The sequence below is a fragment of the Octopus bimaculoides genome, chromosome 19 (genome assembly GCF_046866305.1).
Source record: "Octopus bimaculoides isolate indiv1 chromosome 19, ASM4686630v1, whole genome shotgun sequence".
NCBI classification, from domain to species: domain Eukaryota; kingdom Metazoa; phylum Mollusca; class Cephalopoda; order Octopoda; family Octopodidae; genus Octopus; species Octopus bimaculoides.
Genome location: NC_142946.1, coordinates 14,822,099 through 14,841,854, shown reverse-complemented (window position 1 = coordinate 14,841,854; position 19,756 = coordinate 14,822,099).

Sequence of the window (19,756 nt, the reverse complement as noted above, 5' to 3'; positions counted from 1 at the left end):
CCTTTTAGGGTGACCTTTATACTAGCTCCTAGTGCATGTATAAAGGTCACCCTAAAAGGCCACACCTTTAAATTTAACAACAAATTATACGCCCAGGACGAGGGGGCAGCCATCGGGGTTAGTATCGCCGGTGATGTGGCCAATCTTTTCATGGTATGGTGGGACAGAAGGCTTAAGGAACGCCTGACACAGAACTCCATACTCGTGAATGTGTACTCTCGATATGTCGATGATATCAACTTAGTGGTAAAGACACCCCCACAAGAGAGTACCCCTGAAATAGAAATAGAAACTAAGACTATGGAGAGCATCCAGCAAATAGCTAACTCCATCCACCAGAGTATTAGAGTTACGATAGACTACCCTACTAAACACCCTAACCATAGATTACCTGTATTAGATACTGAACTCTGGCTAGAAACTAAGAACAATAAAACCAGAATCCTCCATTCACACTATACAAAACCTATGGCCTCCAAGTACCTGACCCACCGGAACTCGGCTATTGCGGACAATGCCAAATTCAACATATTGATGGCAGACCTCGTCAGAGTAATGCGAAATGTCTCCTGCATGTGCGACCCTACAGAATTAAAGAGACATATACAACATTTCGTCCACCGCATGCAGTTCTCGGGTTACAGCCATAAATAAAGGATCAGGGTTTACAAAGGAGCTATGAAGAAGTTTGAAACAACCAAACGCAACGATAGGAATGGGATTTGCCCACTCTATAGGAGCAAATCATGGAACAACATAGAAAGAACTAAGAAGCAAATAGGGAAGGCAAGCTCATGGTACAATAGCCACAAGTACCAAAGCGTCATGTTCGTCGACACCACCCCTAGAGGCGAACTGGCGTACCGCTTTAGAAGGGCCCTAGACAAACTTAAGCTAAGAATTAAGGTTGTTGAAAGGCCAGGCAACCCTATCAAATCTCTTATCAGTAGAACATACCCTTTCAGTAGAACCCCCTGCACTGATAGGAACTGTATCGTATGTAGATTTAGCCCACAAACGAACTGCAAAACCAGAAATGTGGTCTATAGTATAAGATGTACAGAGGGACGATGCAGAAATAAGACAACGACATATGTAGGCGAAACAGCAAGGAGTATAGGGGAGCGGGCAAACGAACATTGGAGGGAACTTAAGGAAGGGAAGAACTCATCAGTTCTGTACCAGCACGCTGAGCAAGAACATAGAGGCTCAATCGACAACATAGAAATTAAAATTTTATCTACACATAGCAGTGATGCAGCACTTAGACAAATTACTGAAGCTACACACATAATAGAAGGGAAACCTAGCCTGAATAGGAAACTAGAATGGAACACTAACATACGCCACTAACAAACCACAGCATGTGACAACATGTTACCCATAAACCAATAATAGGAACAAAGTATAATACAATACATAGATAAACAAATGGAATTAAATACTACATACGTTAACAAAATTTAATTAAACACATTAAAAAAAAAACAAAAAAAAACACACACACACACACATGAATATATAAATAAATAAAAACTAATACAAATGAACACGTATTAACAGAGAATATAGGTGATACAGACACTCCCCATACACACATGCAGTTACAAAAGACACAGACACATTGAAGGACACGCATGCGTAGACACATACAATAGGAATACAAAATACAAAATGGCTGATAGTTAGCAAGGTGAGACACACATAAGAAAGAAGGAAACAAAGGACCACTGATGAGGTCACAGAAGTGTGACGAAAGAACTCTGGCCGAAATAAGATTAAGATTAAGATTAATGTAATATAAAGCTGAAAAAAAAAATTAACACCAAATATACAGTGCGTGTGTTTTTATTGGCTAAACTGGCAATATGACCATCCCCAAGTACAACAATATATATATATATATATATATATATATATATATATATATATATATATATATATATATATATATATATATATATATATATATATATATATATATATATATATATATATATATATAATTATGTGTATTTCATATGTAGGAATAAAGTATGCAATTATAACATGCGTTTTCTCCAATCCTTAAATTCTTATATATATATTTTAATATATCATGTATAGTAACTATGCATATGCGAATAGAAAACGAAGTAGGTTCCCAACTCGTCATCAGTATTCTGGCGATGAGTCTAACGCAAAGTTTTGCTTTGAACAATAAAAAGCACGAAATTGCGTCAGAAAAACTAGCCGATAATTCGTTAGGTGGTGAAAACCTCCGCTGTCTGTTTTCTGTTCGTCTGTGCATTTATTATATGCTTTTAACTTGCCATTTAAATTGTGACTGTTTTTGTTCGTGCATTTACTATATAATTTCTAATTTATTACATAACGCAACGCACCCTTTATTTTATTCACAGTAAGTCCTTTATACACACACATATACGCAGACACGCACACACACATAAATACACGCATACAGAAACACATAGGTATTTATGTATGTACACGCGCATACACACATCATACACTCACACACAAATATAAGATGATTGAAGAATGTTGGCTGTGGGAATAGTGACAGGAGTGGTGATAATAAATTTGCTAAAATGAAAAGGTGTAAAATAAATAGTGAACAAGCAATGAGAATAAAAAAAATATAAAACATAACACTAGTTCTTGTTTTAGATCGTTATTTTGGGAGATTACCAAATATATTCCGAGCCATGAGCGCAGTTTAACTAATCTTAATATTTAATGAGACATAATTACTTCTAAAATACAAACATATTAACGAATTTATATAAATAACACCAGACGGTTTTGCATAATTCAGAAATCTGATAAAGGTCCAAGGAGGAAAATATGTGGCAGAATGGTAGATGTCAGTAGGGAAGTACTTGTCTTACTTATTCAATTACTCACGGACCAATGTACATGTTTATGTATATGTATATATATATATATGCATGTGTTTATATGTGTGTGTCTAGGTATGTATATGCATGCATATCTATATGCATATCGATCTATTAATGTATCTCTCTCTCTCTCTCTCTCTCTCTCTCTCTCTCTCGATATATATATATATATATATATATATATATATATATATATATATATATATATATATATATATGCACGTATATATATGTATACGCATACAAACACACATACTTATATAGAGAGGGAGTGAGAGAGAGATAGTGAGAGAGAGTGGGAGGGAGGGAGTGGGAAAAATAGAAAACGAGACAAAAGCTATAAAGATAAACAGATGCGTGTTAGATACAAATAAGTAGAAATATTCTTTTTCGAAAATGTGTGTTTATATATATATATATATATATATATATATATATATATATATATATATATATATATATATATATATATATATATATATATATATATATATATATATATATATATATATATATATGCATATATATATATGCTGTATATGACACACTGAGTATTTAATAAATCTTCTAGTAAGGTACTTCTATAGTCATATATCAAAAAATTTAGCAGCTGCCATTTTGTCTCCAGTGCAATTATCCTTAACTAATTCCTTCCTTAAATACATATACATACACACACACACACACACACACACACACATACATACACGCACCCCCCACACACATATATACATATATACATATATATGCATATACATACATATATATGTATGTGTGTGTGTATATATATATATATATGTGTGTGTGTGTGTGTATATATATATATATATATATATATATATATATATATATATATATATATATATATATTTATATATATATATATATATATATATATATATATATATATATATATATATATATATATATATATATATATATATATATATATATATTTATATATATATATATATATATATATATATATATATATATATATATATATATATATATATATATATATATATATATATATATATATATATATATATATATATATATATATATGAATGTATATAAGTGTATGTGTGTATATGTGTTCACTATTTTCTTCTGGCAGCGTGGAAAACTAAAGCGCCATCCCAATTTGCGTTTCAGATCATGGTTATCTTAGCCTTGTATTAACAGGTCTGCTTCAATAACTAGCTACATGCTGCTTTAATAACTAAGTTAAACGCTGCTTAGATTGTGCTTGCGTGTAGATTGCCACGTAACTTCTAACCCTATGCCTAAGCTAGGAAACCTATCGAAAGATTTAAGAAATATCAAGTATGCCACTTGCTTGTAGGCACTAGATTACATGTAAGGTATGAGAGGATTAATGGAACATCGTATTACTTAGCATAATTACCATGCTTTTTTGAACATCATATATACTGCTTATTTGTATATGTAAAAGCAAGACGTTGCCATTTACATTCCTAACATTTTAGTGTGAGCTCATATATGAGTCGTAGAATTGTTAATATTGATCCCCAAAGTAGCTAGTTTCACAAAGAAAGATATATCAATGATCAACGACAGAATATTTCAATCAGAGATAAAGTCAGTATAACCTGATGGACTATGACGGATACCACAATGGTAATATGGAGTATGATGTTGAATTCACAAAATTAAACAAACCGATTCGATCCCCTCTGGACTCTCTTTGTGTGAATTACACATCACTAGCGAAGAGGATAAGGTTTGTTTCTACAATCAGTTGTCAGTGGCTCAATGCAAGAAGTCGATAGTCATCATGATCACGAAGAGTGAACACATTCCATTGTCTCGAAAAGAGGCATTTAAAACTACATACAATAAGACACGCATAAGTGTAGGTTATGTTGTAAACGTTATGTAAGCATAACTATCTTATAACATGGCACACACAAAGTTAGAGTATTCTCCTACAAATATATAAACCTGAAAAGAGAAGGAAAGACGAATACTAGAATCATCTGATATCTGAAGATGACAAATAAGTGTAACTATGAGGCATGAATTGAGTGTCAGCGATTTAGTAAGGAACAATAATACCAAAGTGTGTATAAGTAAATGGAAAAGAACAATTATGTTACATAATGCTTCAAGATTTGGGATTTGGAAATATAAGATCTAGCATTGGTGATTTATGAATAGTGAATCTATATTACATTGTTAATATAGAGAAATAACCAAATTCAACTTAGGATGATTTTACCTTTCATTCTTTCGGCGTCGATGAAATAAGTATCAATTAAACACTGGGCTAGAGTTAATCGACTGATCTTCTCCTCTGAACGTGCTGGCCTTGTGCAAAATCTGAAAAATAAAGGTTTGAGTGATATAGACAAACTTTTAGTTTCAGAAGATATGTATGACGAGTCTTGTCATCTGATTGTGAACTACACCTAGGAACATTTGCTCACTGATATCCATGCTGCAATTCCAATTCAATACAGCTTTATTGTTTCCAAAATTACTTTCAAATTTTTAATTGAATGAAATGTCAACGAATGCCAATTGAATGTGAATGCAAAGTATAGCATACGTGCCACAAGAACAAAATTAGATATATCACAGGAATCACCCTTAAACGAATGCAGTTACTTCAGTTTTCTGAGGAAATGATTCTGTAATAACGGATGGAATTTTCAATGTTTCTTCCTAAATGTTGTTGTTTCCTGTTTGATATTTATTATTTTCTAAAATATAGACTCTGAGTGACGGAAGTGTGTGGTGCTTATGATAATTTACGATAATTTTAAGGGAGGAAATATAATCGGAAAATATACTCAAGGATAAGAAGGAAGCAAGCGTATCACAAAGGTCATCAATCCAAAAAGCGTTTAGCGAAGTTCACAGGTAGAATTTATGAAATAAAGATGGTCACCAATTCGCGGTGGTAAAATTGTCAATTTCTCAAAAGAAGAGACTTTGATGAATGAAACATCTGATGTATTCCAGTGTGCAAGACATTTAGCGGTAAATATAGCTGTTGTCAAAAGACGACCAATTGATCTCTGTCTGCGTTATTATATGTATGTCTAACATATTAAGTGAAACCCTAATTTTACAGTACGTAAGCTTTTGTCAAAATCCACCTTTGTCAATGCAATAGTGTTCTCATTAATACAGCACAGCATTTAGAATTCTTCATTTAGCAACCATTTAGTTCATTTCATATACTACATATATTTCACTAAAGAGATATTAATTCTTTTGAAACACAAGCTTAAAGTAATTGTGAAACGATTACGATTACTAAAACCGTAATTAATATAAACGAATATTTTCTGTATTTATTTTCAATATTAGTAATTGAAATATAATATAAATATTTGATGTTGTATAGTCAATAATATATATGTTTCGTCTTTAATGTTGAGACATATGAAGGACGAAATAAGCGAAAGAAAACAAGCCGAAATGAAAATGAACGAAACAAATAATTTATAACAAAAGAAATGAAAGTTACAATACAATGATTGCATACTGAATTTGGAAACAAAGTTCTAAAGAACTACTATTAGAAACACACGCACGCACGCACACACAGACACATATATACAAATATATTTACATATAAATAGCAAAGTATATATACATATACGAATTTACACATATGTATATACAGACGTTTATTTACACATATGTGTATTAATATGCATAGGTAGTCATTGTATGTTGGTATGCTTATTCATATACACACACAAACACATCTATCAAAGTTCAATATATAAAATATTTAGATACATAGGGAAACTTTTTTGGGAACTTAGCTACAGACGTGACTAGACGTATATACGTACAATCTGGTGTATGTAGATACAAATATATATCTAACTTAATCTCGCTACAGGTGTATACACTTTGAGTAGCTCAGATTTTTTTAAACTCTCTCATTTTCACGAGTTATGTAACCTGCACAGATTTCTCATTATTTTTGTATACGTTTATTTTGTTTTCATATTAATGTTTTATTTGAAGTTACTCTTCTCCATTTTTAGTTGTTTTCACCTCTCTCTCTCACTGAAATCACACAGACATTCTATTTTTCCTTAGGTCCTCCTTATTTGATTGTTTTTCTCTCTGTCGCATATTTTCTTTAGATTTTATATTCCCCATCATGCACAAAAGTCTTCCATCTGTCCATCTACTTATCCCGAAGCTCTTAAGTGTTTTCACACAAGTGATATATTGTAATTTTACTTTAAAGCTTGATTCTCTTTTCACTTATCTTTTGCCTTTTATCCATTTCAGTCATCAGACTCCTGCCATGCTGGGGCACTGCCTTGAAGTTTTAGCCGAATGAATCGATTGCAGGACTTATTTTTATGCCTGAAACTTATTCTATCGGTCTCTCCTGCCGAGATGGTAAGTTACGAGGAGGTAAACACACCGACACCGTTTTAGAAGCGGTGATGGACGACAAATAAAGACACATAAGCACACATACATACATGCATGCATACTTACGTGCATACATACATATATATACATATATACACATACACACACACACACATACACACACAGACATATATATATATATATATATATATATATATATATATATATATATATATATATATATATATATATATATATATATATATATATATATATATATATATATATATATATATATATATATATAACGTGAGAGAGTTAGGGGTTGGGCGTTCAACCTACTAAGGGATAGTATCTATCCAGTATACTGCTGGTAGGGTACCCAATTATTGCTACACTACTGCTATACTAAGTGCAATCAATGGGAGCGGGTAAAAGTGGAGGTTTTACCCAAAATTTGTATAACAATAAGAAAATGGAGGATAATATGCTGAACCCAACTATTTGCAGACGGTGTATCCCGTTGACTTCATTAATTTAATTCATAGCAAAAGTGACAAAAAAGAAAGAAAACGAAAGAAAGAACCAAAGCACAGGTGTCTATAGCAGACTATGTTATTCTGCCAACCTGGTTTACATATACAAGTACAAAGTACATAAGGAATTAGAGGATGAACAGAGGCAGCTTTCCATCTACCAAATCCACTCAAATGGCTTTGGTCGGTCTCAGGCTATAGTAGAACACACTTACCCAAGTTGCCACGCTGTGGGACTGAACCCGAACTAGGTGGTTGCTAAGCAATCTTCATACCATACAGCCAGTCCTGCATCTTTCTTGTATATTAATCGCAATTATACATTTGCACACAAATCTGCCACATACTACATTGCGTTCCACTTCATTTCACATTTTCGCATAGAGCCACCACGACTTCCTCAAAAACTATACTATTATTCACGCACATCCACCGACCCAAACTCAACCTTGCACATGTCTGCACACATATGCACCGTAAAATTCTACAACTACAAAACTTACATTCATCTTCAACTAAATACATATACAGACTTCAACAAGCGCCTACCGGCCTTTCTCCTTTTTAGCACTACAATACAATTGCATTTCCACCTGGCATCGGAATATATTGCCCTTTCCTCTTACCACGATGTTGTCTTCACTCTACAACTTCATTTATTCCTCACTTGTTTTGGGGATGAATAGAAATCTTACGAAACGTCAATGCACCACACTGTTTTAAGCGTTAAACTAATTAAACATTTGTCCTTCCTGCGTTGATTTCTTTCGTTGTGTGTGTTTCAATCATTCTCTCTCCCTCTCTCCCTTTTTCTATCTATTTATCTATCTATCTATCTAGCTATCTGCCTGTCTGTCTATTTCTCTCTCTCTCTCTCTCTCTCTCTCTCTCTTTCTCTCTCTACATACATATATACATACATACATACATACATACATATTAACGTAAATCTAAAAATCTCCGAAAAAGAAAATCTGAAGGATCTACACCTACACTATCCAGAATGCAAGTTCAGGTTTGCACCTGTAATCATTAGGGTATGTAACGCACTGCCTAGATGCCAATCTTGAGCAATTAGGTTTCTCAAAACCAGAAAGGAGAGAGCTGATGCGAAGGCTACAGATCTAAGCCATCAATGGAACTGTAAAAATATGTAAATGGGTATCATTGAAGTATATATGAGCATGTCCAGATATGCAACCATATGCATGTGAATACATATATACAACGAAACATACACATCTGCACACATAGATACTGAGATACGAACATACTCTGTTGGCGTTGAAACACCAACGAAGAAGCCTTGGATGTAGGTTACAAACATGCTCTTCTATTGGCAAAGAATCTTGAAATAAAACCAAATTATGTCGTACATACGTACATGCATACATACAAGACAATCTTATTGATGCTGAAATTCCAGTGAAGTAACCCAGGATCTAGGTTAGAAACCGGCTCTTTCTTTGTTGGCAAAAAATCTTGAAATAACACCGGAAAAATAGCATTATCTATGTATAAATATATGCAACCATGTGTGTTTCTATATACATTTGTGGATTTATGGTAAAGCATTGTGTCTTTGTTGGTACTAAGCTCTTACACATTCACGCTTAGAAAACCTTCACTGTTCTTCGTTATTTTATAACCAGAATTTCTCAGAAGACAAAGCCTTCATATAAAATATGTGTGAACTAATCTACGCGTTACGATGTTTCTGGTTCATTGTACTTCATCAACTACCAACACCTAATGTGTGATTCATAGCCCACAATAACTTGAAGCGCCAAATAAATGTGATGCCTTATGCGAGCATTTGTCAAAGTGGAGGCAATTAATTAGATAAGCAGCCAACAGGGACAATTAAGATGACGCTGCTTACGTATAATTAAGATAATGATTCCAAGAAGGATAATTAAGATAAAGCGATTTAAAATCAATACGTTCATGTACGTTCAGGAACATCAATGCTATGCTATGCTTTCCATTCCCACTATGAATGTACTAAGGTAAATTGTTCGCTTGTTGTACAATCTCTGATGATTTAATGTTGTGCTCTCAGTATGATTTAAAACATTTTATGATATATTTATTCTAATAAAGGAGCATTGTAATCATTTATAAACTTATCTGCACACATGTGTCTCTCTTCATTCATACATATAAACGCACACACAAACATGCATACTCACACACGCACGTACACATACACAAACATGCATATATATGTCATCTTTATAAGAAAAACTAAATGTATAATAGAAATTTCAAACCTCATAAATATATCCCCCTTCCAGTAAATTGCATACATGTTTAACCAAATTGTATAAACATAACGACCTACCTCTTCAGTGTTTTCAGCAGTAAACACAAAGAAATATATCGTTAAGTTCGTTCAGATATTAGACCGCTTTAGCAAATTCTCTAAACATCAATGGTGTTGCTACATACTGACAGAAAGCTGAGAAGTAGAATTATTTTAATAGAATATAGAAATGGTCTCCGTTAAGCAGAAGATATTATTCTATGTGGTATATCAACATAATCCAGCCTAACAAGACTCGCAGATTGCCAGTGGGTGGATAATGCTTACAAGCAAAAATAGTATATAATGTGAGGTGCTCATCTAGTGTTTCCATGCGTAATACTACCAAACATTATAACACTGTTAACCCTGTAACTTATTTTCCTAACATTTCCATTTCCAACCCTAGACTTAAATGTTTTACCTTCATCTGATAGACGATAAGATTAGCTACATATTTAATGTTCAGTACTGGGATACTTTACACCATATGGGATAGGGACCCATCCTTGCTGGTTATGCCCCACTGTTCAGTGATATACTTTATTAATTAATATCAGAAACCTCCTTATCTAATGCAATGACTTAACTACTTGCAGTGCATATAGAGAGTGTACGACATTCCGAAATTATGGTATTGGTAAATAATGCAACTTTGATGAACGCTACCGTAGTGCTGTTCTTCTATATGATTTGTGTAACATGGCAAACCTATTGAGGTGGAATCCCTACGTTTTGCATATTTTAGTAAATCTTATACACAAATATTTCTATATCTATAGCTTTGTAAAATATTGTTTCTCATCCTATCCGCCTGTGTATATAAATCAAATTGCTTTTATCTACTGCAATTTTCTGATCATTGAATTGTTACATTTCTGGAAAGAATGAAATGCATGGCAAGGACCAGTTATTGCACCCGACGTCGTGAACATGGTTTGTTGAAGGAAGTAGTTCTACATAATTCATAAATATATGCTATTACACGTTCATGGACTACGTAGTCCTAAAAGCTTACCTAAAAGCTTACCTGACCCGATAGTTTTCTTAAAACGATATTGTTATCTACATGTAATATATTGGGTTGGCAAGAAGGTAATTTCGTTTTACGCAAGTAGAATTACTTTTGAAGGACTTTTTTCAATGTTATGATATTTTTGCTTTTGACATTTGATAGCCGTTACCTTTAGCTTACTGTAGAAGCAAGTTGCGCGTAATTTTGTTTACAATAGTTAGTTCAGTGTTTTAGCATGGCGTGTAAAAACGAGCATTTTCGCCATATTTTGCATTTTTATTTCCGTAAAGATAAGAACGCTGTTGAGGCTCATAAAAATGTATGTGAAGTGTGTGTTGTTAACTGCTTAAAAGAAAGCACATGTCAGAAATGGTTTTAAAAATTCCGTTCTGAAAGATGACCAACGTTCCTGTCGACCTTCTGAAGTTGATGATGACCGAATCAAAGCAATAATTGAATGTGATTGTCATATAACTGTGCGAGAGATTGCAGAGAGTTTAAATGTATCACATACAAACATTGAAAGAAGCTCGATATTTGGATTCCCTATAAATTGAAAGAGATTAACTATACACTTAATACTTAATCAATATTTGCGATACGCATATGAAACGCAACGGAATCGACCTTTTCTTTTTGAAATGAATCATAACTTGTGATGAGAGATGGATTGTCTACAATAACCTCAATCGAAACGATCAAGGTCCAAGCGTAATGAACCAGCGTAGATTACATCGATAGCTGAATTGCATAAAGAAATGGTCCGGGATAACAAAGGTGTTGTGTATCTTGAGCTGCCCCCAAGGAACCAAACGATCAATTAAGAAGTTTAGTGTCAACAACTAATGAAACTGGAGGAAGCAATCAATTAAAAACAGCCAGAATTGACAATTCGTACCGGAATCGTGTTCCACCAAGACAACGCTGGACCACACACGTTTTGCTAACACGTGAAAAATTACATGAGCTTGATTGGGAAGTGATGTCAAATCCACCGTATAGCCCTGAGCTTGCATTATCAAATACCATTTATTTCGAGATTGCAAAATTCTTTGAATGAAGACTTGAAATCGCATTTGTCTCAGTCATTGGCTGATACGGACCAAAAATTCTATGGGCGTGAAATCATGAATTTGCCAGAAAGACGGCAAAAGGTCATTGATTAAAGTTCATTCTTTGTATTCTATCTTGCCAACTCCATAAATATGAACAAATACATAATCCCGTACATGACACTGGGTGAGCAAATAGGCAGAAATTACTAGCTCTCTTAGTGAATGGGATGATACCAGTGAAAGTATCAATATGAGGTTATACATGTATATGTGCATCGTTGGGTACGTTATGAATGTATACATGTGCATGTACGTGTACGTATAAATTCTCGTACAGGTCCAGATATGGTTGATAACGCATGAGTGAATGAATGCCAACGTAAATATTGGACACGTGTGAATGGGGTTTGAATTATACCACTTATCACTGCCCAAATAGTAAGTTATTTAAGAATACGCATTTCTCTGCCTAAGATCTTGGTTTTGAAGCCATTTTTATAAACATTCAAATCTGTGGTAACACTCAGTTCACCTCTGATATAAGAGAGTAGTTGCCTATGCCTTGATATTATTACTGTTATCATTGTTATCGTTTTTGTGATTGGGACTATCATTGTTTTTGTCTACATCAACTCAAAGACATTTCTCTTGTCTAATGTGTAGGTACTTGTCCAGTTCTGAGAATGTACGACTGTGTATGTGTGCATACTTCTGTTTGTAATGATTCGGTAGTCTCCATCGCCCTACTCGCTTTGTCAGATACTATATTTTGCAGAGGGCACCTATTATCTTCAACCACAGAAGCGCAGTTTTGGATAAATACAACACTACGTTTTGCATATTTCTCTGAAAACACCGAAGAGATAAATCGAACATGTTATAAATTATAGCTAAATGCATGTACAATTATTTCAGTCGATTTACTAAAACACGTATATTTATGAAAATTAAAACAGCAATTCTGTATTTATTATTTTTTTCTTAAGTCGTTCGTATTCTATATATTTATCCATTGTGTGGTTTGATAGCTTTCGTCTAACCAGAGAAAGTAGAGGTGTGAAATGTGCATGTTCCTAATGAGCCTTAACATTTGCTTCTGTGTTGAAGTTTAGAATCTCACTATCATATTACAATAAAACCTGATTATCATGACGTATCTATGTATGTACATTTATATACATGTATAAATATCTGCATATGCTTACTTACACACACACGCACACATACACACACATACACACACAGTTATTTGTATATATGTGTCTGTATATGTGTATATATACGTACGTGTGTGTGTATGTGTATATATATATATATAGAGAGAGAGAGACGGCGACACCTGTGTGTTTCTGTGTCTGTGTATGTGTGTTTGTGTGTATATATTCATTTTTTGAACGAAGGATTACATGAAATATTTATAGTAATTTCCACCATAATACTTAAGTGTGTTTATCTTCATTTTTTTTTCCGTAATTCTTTCCGAACATAGGAATGTTCCACAAAAGTATGCCCTTGACTTTTGACCTGGTCATCATATATTCAGAATCTACATAATACCATTGTCTGCGAAAATAAAATACATGATATTGTACTCCGCTTTATTTGATCAGAGAAGAAAAATATCGTTGCATATATAATTCTCTGTTCATAGTGTTATGCAATTCGGTACATCTTTTAGGGAAAATATGTATTTATTTTTATGCGCTGCCTTTTATTATGCTTATGTAATTTTCTCTATTAGATTTCATATGCATATTATTACATTATCGCGCAATATATGAATCTACTTTTAAGTTGAACGATTTGCAACACTTTGAACAAAGAAATATTTGGGTTACGTATGAGAATTAGGATGAGCGTTTTCCTCTACGTCTGTGTATGTATGTATGCATGTATGTATGCATGTATGTATGTATATGTATATATATATATATATATATATATATATATATATATATATATATATATATATATATATATATATATATATATATATATATATATATATATATATATGTATGTATTTATATATATATATATATATATATATATATATATGTATATATATATGTGTATATTTGCATATATATGTATATATATATACATATATATACTATGTGTATACTTATATATACATATATATATATATATATATATATATATATATATATATATATATATATATATATATATATATATATATATATATATATATAAATATATTCACATGCAACACGTATTGCTAGATAATTATATATCTGTCTCTCTTCCTCTTTATACATGCATATACATATATATATATATATACATATATATATGATGTCTTGTAGGTGTATATGTGTGTGTTTATGTGTGTGTGTGTGTGAGTGCGTGTATCTGTGTGTGTATGTGTATGTGTGATAGGAAGCTTCGAGTGATGCACATAATTCTGAGAAGTAGTGAGGAAACGTGATAAGAGATGACAGTTAGACAGTTAGACACATAGAGATATTGTTTATAAAAATTTCCGTTCGAATTTTAATGACAGTCAATTGAATTGAATTGTCGACACATTGGTAGATATTTGCGTGTACGTAACACTAGATAGGGTACATTGTGACACAACACGTTATACAGAAATGTAGAAGCAATAAAGAAATAGAAACGAAAGAACGGAAACAAAAACTAGCTGAACAATAGTGAATTGAGAATGATATATAAAAGTTGACTTGAAATAGAAATGAATAAGTAAATAAATCCATCAACACATAATCGAAACATTTGCACGAACAAAGCAAAGAGAAAGCAATGTACGTAACTCAGTTTAAATCGTAGGAGCAAAGACAAGTTATATTAAGATGAATAAATATGAAAGACAAAGAAAAAAAATAAGTTTATTATATCTTGGTGAAATGTGAGGAAATGAAATGACATTGGCTTCATATGAAGCGGCTTAAAAATTTAATTATTATTCAATGGTTGAAACCGTATAAAACGCAACACGTCTATATTGAACGAATTGCTGCAGGAATGATGATGCTGATGATGATGATGATGATGTTGATGATGATGATGATGATGGTGATGATGGTGATGATGATGGTGATGATGATGATGGTGATGATGATGATAGTGATGACGACGACGACGACGATGATGATGATGAGGAGGAGGAGGAGGAGGAGGAGGAGAAGAAGAAGAAGAAGAAGAAGAAGAAGAAGAAGAAGAAGAAGAAGAAGAAGAAGAAGAAGAAGAAGAAGAAGAAGAAAAAGAAGCAGTAGCTCGAAAGAGGAATTGAGAGTTTGATGGCAAATTTGCAGATGATTAGGAAAGATGTCGGCATGGAATTTAGGATCGAGAAATGTGGTGTAATGATTCTGAAAAGGTGGAAAATCAGTAAAAACGATGGGATCGAGCTGTAAATTGGCGAAACTATACAGGAATTCGGAGAGGAAGGATATAAGTATGTGGGTATCATTGAAAGAGATACGATGAATGAAGAGATGATGAAAGAACTGTATAGGAAGATTGTTTGAGGAGATTACGGCTTGTGCTCCAGTCGGAACTAAATGGCCGCTATAATATTATAGCAATTAATATGTGGGCAGTTGCTATGATAAGATATGGAGGAGGAATCGTATCCTGGAAGAAGAATGAATCACAACAGATAGAACGGAGCACACGTAAGTTAATTACAATGAGCAAGGAACTAAACCCCAATAGTAATGTGTCATGATTGTATGTAAAGCGAAAAGAAGGCGGACAGTGATTGGTGTGTTGTGAAGGTTGTGTAAGGGAATAGGAAAATAGCCTGGCTTGGTATGTCAAGTATAGTAAAGAAGAAATGCTTGAAGCAGTGAAAATGCAAGGAACATTAAAAGTGAATGAAGGCGTAGATCTAACACAATTTCAGGAAGACGAGAGAGAGCAGATGAAGAAAATTTGGCAGGACAAGAAAATGCACAGTCAGTTCTTGAAGAATAAAGATGAGATTGGATGGAATAGAACCTGGCAATGGCTGAATAAAATAGGCATTTGTGCGCAGCGCTCAAGAAAAAAGCTCTTAGAACAAACTACTCCAAATATCACATTGATAAATGCATTGGCGCGCAACCGTGTACGATGTGCTCTGAGAAGGGGGAATGTATAAGCCATATTGTTAGTAAGTGATGTAAGCTCGCACAGCGCGAATACAAAAGGAGACACGACAATGTGGTCAGATATGTCCACTTGTTGTGCGGTACAGTAAACCTCGAGAGAGTCAACAAACTGCATGAACAAAGGCCAGGGGGAGTAAAAGAAAACGAACATTACAAAATACTTTGGGATTTTAACAGGAGTGCGACCAAGTCACAGAGGCGAGACGGCCAGAAATCGTAATCATCCATACAGATGAAAAAGAAACAAAGATAATAGATGTTGCAATACCAGACGATTCGTAGATAAAATGTAAGGAAATAGAAAACTAGAGTGAGAAATACTGCGGGAAGAGATAAGCAAATTATGGCGCATAAGGAAAGTAATAGTGATACCGGTGGTAAGTAGAGCAGTTTCCAAGAGCTTTGGAAAGCATATTAAGAATACTGGAGCTACTGTCAGGCTGGAAGTGTTACAGAAGACAGCATTTTTGGGTACAGCTCGCATTCGAAGGAGAGAATTGTATATGTTAGTGACAGGAGAAGGCACTACTTGAAAACTTTGGTTATTTGTTATTGCCTGCTTTTAACTAAATATCAAACAGTAATTAAGTATTCTCCGGGAGTGTCTCAGAATAATAATAAAAATAATAATAAGAGACAAATACAGAAAGATCACTGATGTAGTTATACAAAATGACATGAATGTTGTGAGTAAAGAGGTTAAAAAAAACATCAAGTACTCCGAATTGAAAGTGGATATGGTAAGACTGTATTGAACGATTGAGGGTAATGTAGAACTGATGCCAGTAGTGATCGGAGCGTTCGGCGCAATCCCTTTGAAACTTCAAGACTCTTTAAGGCAACTGGAAATCCCATGCAAGGTTGATGTCTTGCAATAAGCAACCTTATTGGGCACAGCACACATCTCAAGCAAAGTATTACCTGCCTGAGGTCCTTGTTGTGACTTAACAGATAACTAAAGACTACGGTGCATTTTAACTACATCTGTGTTATTAGGGAATGATAATAACAATAATAATCATAATAGTTGTTATCATTATTATTATTATTATTATTATTATTATTATTATTATTATTATTATTATTATTATTATTATTATTATTATTATCATTAGATCGGTGCAGGCGTGAAGGTAGAAAGGCTAAAATAATTAGCATTACTTCGAACTGCATGAACTCTTCGCGGGTTTTTTGGAGTATGACCAGTAAACAAGTGTCACCTTAGTCTGCAGGGTGTGGAGAGCTGACACTTTCCATCATACTCAGTAAAATAAGCTGTGGGTTTCCATAATAATAATGCCTTATGGCAAGCTGTTTTTTCATTAGAGTAGCTAGGTGGGAATATTTGAAGAAAATAAACAAAAAGTGAAAAGAGGCAAAATAAATGTTTGACTGACTTTCTATGGTGCAGCTAGGTAGGCATATTTGAAGAAGATAAATGAAAAAAAAAGGGGAAAAAAGGGAGAAGAAATGTTTAACTGACTTTCTTTGGCGTTGTCTTGCTAGCGTTATGGGAAAGCCGTCTTTTCATTAAAGAAGCTAGGGAAGTATATTTGAAGAAGATAAAAAAGAAAGAAAAAGAACAAGAATATAGGCTGAAGAAATTTTTAACAGGCTTACTTTAGCGTAGCTAGTTTGGAATATTTCAAGATGGTAAATGTAAAAACAAGAGGAAAATTGGGAGAAGAAATTTTTAGCCGCCTTTATTTGGCGTTGTGCTGCTAGCCTCATAGCAAAGCCGTGTTTTCATTAGAGTAGCTACGGAGGAATATTCGAAGAAGATAAACAAAAAAAAAAAAAGGAAGAAATAAAAAGGGAGGCAATACATTTTTAACAGATTTTCTTTGGCGCAGCTAGGTAGGAATATTTGAAGAGATAAACAAACAAAGGAAAAGAGAGAGAAGAAATGTTAAACTGACTTGCTTTGGGCGTTTTGTTTCTGCTAGCCTCATTATAATTAATATTATCAAGGCGATACGCTGGTCGAAAACTTAGTGGTATTTCTCCTGTCGCTACGTTCTGAGTACAAATTCCGCTGAAGTGGACATTCTCTTTCGTTCTTTTCGGTGTCGATAAATTAAATATCATTGAAACACTGGCGTCAATGTAATCGGCTAGTTCCGTCCCCAACAATTTCATGTCTTGGTCTTAAACAAGAAAGGATTATTAGCTTTATTAAGGCAGCGAGCTGGCAGAATCGTTAGCACGCTGGACGAAGTGATTAGCAATATCTCGTCTGTCTTTACGTCCTGAGTTCAACTTCTAAATTGATGGACTGTGACTTTCAGTCTTTTCAGGGTCCATAAATTAAGTAACAGTGAAACACTGGGGTCATTGTAATCAACTATACCCCTTCCCTAAATTTTCATGCATTGTACCTATATTAGAAATTGTTATTATTTTTTTCAATAGTTTTATTTTAACACGTGCTTTCTCTTCACGACCGAGCCTTGGGTACGTGCTGTGTACTTGTTGTGGGGATCTCATTTCCAAGGTATTGAAAGAGCTTTACGTAGGATGTGAGCGGTGCAAAGTAATGCTATTTTCTATATGTAATATATAACTGTAGGTACTGGTATTTCTGTTTTGTATTTGTCTGACAGTCTTTTTTTCTATCATACCTAAAGCGCCTACTGTAAGAGGAATTGTTTCTGTTTTTAGGCTCAACATTCGAGTTCCCTCTATTTCCAGATCTTTGTATTTTGAAAGTTCATCTGTTTCTTTTAGAGACACGTTATCATCTGTTGGTATTGATACATCGATTAGAGCGCTTCTTTTGTCTTGGTGATCGCTGACAACAATATCCGGCATATTGGCCTTTGTGTGGACTGACATATCCCAGAGTATGTTGATTTCTCAATTTCTCTAACCTTTTCTGGGATGTGCCCATACTATCTTTTTTTCTGTTGTTATTCCATAGAGTTGGTATAACTTCCAGTACATATTGGTCCTAACTCTGTCATGCATGTGAATATATTCCTTCTTAGCAAGCACCGGACAGCTAGAAACAATATGATTTATTGTTTCTTCTTCATCACCACATATTCTACAGTTACTTGTATTTCTTTTCAGTACATTATTATTATTGAGTGAGAGAGCAGTGCATACCATCTAAGTGACACTGGGGTTAAATATATGAAGCCCAGTATGACCATCATGATTACCCGTCTGATAGGGTACACCAAGCACATGCATCGCTACAATATGTTCACGATATACTGATTTGATATCATGATAAACATTGCAAGATCTTGCAGGTGAGGCCCAGTTAGACATTGTTTTCGGGTGGAGTAGCCAATCCCGCTCCAAAGTACCAGGATCATGGTTGTTTAATGATGGTAACGAAAACACTTATGTTTCCAAGGTAAATTATCCAAATCCCAAAGAATTCCGCTATGATGTTCTCCAATACTTCTGCTCGTTATA